This window comes from Fundulus heteroclitus, chromosome 8 (genome assembly GCF_011125445.2).
Source record: "Fundulus heteroclitus isolate FHET01 chromosome 8, MU-UCD_Fhet_4.1, whole genome shotgun sequence".
Taxonomy (NCBI): domain Eukaryota; kingdom Metazoa; phylum Chordata; class Actinopteri; order Cyprinodontiformes; family Fundulidae; genus Fundulus; species Fundulus heteroclitus.
The window spans coordinates 21864888-21866796 of NC_046368.1; positions in this window are offsets into that span (position 1 = coordinate 21864888).

Consider the following 1909-nt stretch of genomic DNA (forward strand, 5'->3'; position numbering starts at 1 on the left):
ATACTGTAATTATAAGAAATGAAAATGAAAATGTAAATAAACATGTTTTTTTTTTTAGATATTAAGAGATGTCAACACCTTCGCTTCCAGTTAAGATTGTCGTGGGCTGATTCTGGTTCTGTTCGGCCGCGTCACAATATCGATAAAAAAAAAAACTAAACAAAAACAAACAATATAAAATAAATGCAGAGTTGGATCTAAACCTGTGAAACTCAACCACGTAAACACGCTCCATGCTGTCTCACGCAAACAAAAATCACTTAAAGGCGTACAGAACATGCATACGGGGGGGGGGGGGGGCACCATTTCGGATATTATATTTAAACAAAACAGACAAGACGTTTAAATTAAGAACTTTAGCACATATGACAAAAAAGGCTTTTAAATGGCTTAAATAACTGCGCTTCAACAGAAATGGGCAGCCCACAGAACGAGTCGCCATAACTTCCCTTCGTTTTTTTTTTTTTTTTTTTTTTTAGTTTTCCATGACTGACCTTTACTCAGACCTTCGCCTGATTCCCTGCCGCTGACACAAGGGGAAAGAGAGCCCGCTGCGAGGGGAAATGCATGACTCAGAGATGAAATGACGGCTGAGCGTAGCTGCAAAGGTCAGAGAAACAAAAACATGTACCGCTATCAATACACAGAAAGGCTGAGTTGATCCAATCTCAATGAGCTCCTAGTGATACCCTGGCAAGGTTTTATGTGACTCTTCTTAGTATCTTTTTGACTAAATAGTCCTGACTGAACACGAGATTTAGATTAAACACCGTCTGAAGACTCTGAAAAGATAACAGCAGCACGTTCGGATCAAAACCGTCGGTGGCACAAAGAACGCTGCGGTCACGTTTTAATTCGACACTCAGCAGGAGGCTGCAGGCGGGAGGACCGCACTGCGCCAGCTTCACGATCGCTTACAATATCAAATTTACTCTGGAGTGACATAAAACATCAACTACAGCCTCTCCCCTGTAGCAGGTCACTTACAGCGCGGCAGCCCGTACGGGTCTTTCTGCTGCAGGACAAACTGCGTCTTCTGTGCATTTAAAACGTTCAGAGAAAGGGCCTCGGTCTTGACGTGTTTGCATCTTGAACTTTTTTTTCCCACGTTTTGTCCCATAACAACCGCAATCCTTCACCGTGATCCGCGCTCATCGAAAAATCCCCCTAGTGCGGTTCGCCACAACCCATATAAGAGTGCCGCAAACACACCGAAGAAGGTGGCATGGTCAACTTAGCGGAATTGAACTTCCTGGCTTAAACACAAAACACTTTATGTGGCAGAGAGCTAATAATTGCCCCCCTAAGGGTGCAAAATAGTGGAAGCATCACGCCATGGGGGGGTTTCCTCGTCAGACACAGGCAAGCCGGTCAGAGTTAACAGAGTTAAAATCAGGGCGCTCCTGGGAGGCCGCACAACACCTGAGAACGTGATGGAGGTTCGCCTTGTGGAGGACAGCTGATGCGTACCTAGAAGTCCGATTTTCTGAGTCTCTAGTCGGAAATATGACAAGAACACCCGGTGGAGTAGGGATCCAGAGCGGGGTTAGTAGTGAATACGGCTGTGGCCTGTTAACACTTCCGACAGCTGGTCTCTTTCAACCAGACGTAGACGCACGTGCTGTATTTAGTTTAAAGCATTTTCCTTTTAATGTTTTAACACATAAGAAGGAGGAAAAATAAATTACCATCGGCTTGTAGTGTGAATAATACTCAAGGTCAAAGCTTGTGTTTTCTCCATCCTGTCTCTTTGAACTGGTTTGCTAAGAACGGGCAACACTTGCGGCTCTAGCTGCAGACGATGGTTTGTACGACAAAGTGTCGAGTCGGGGAGAGCTGAATGCGAAGTTCTGCCACGCTTTCCAGATTTGTTTTCATTTCTGTGCGTTTGAAAACGTGAAAACATTTA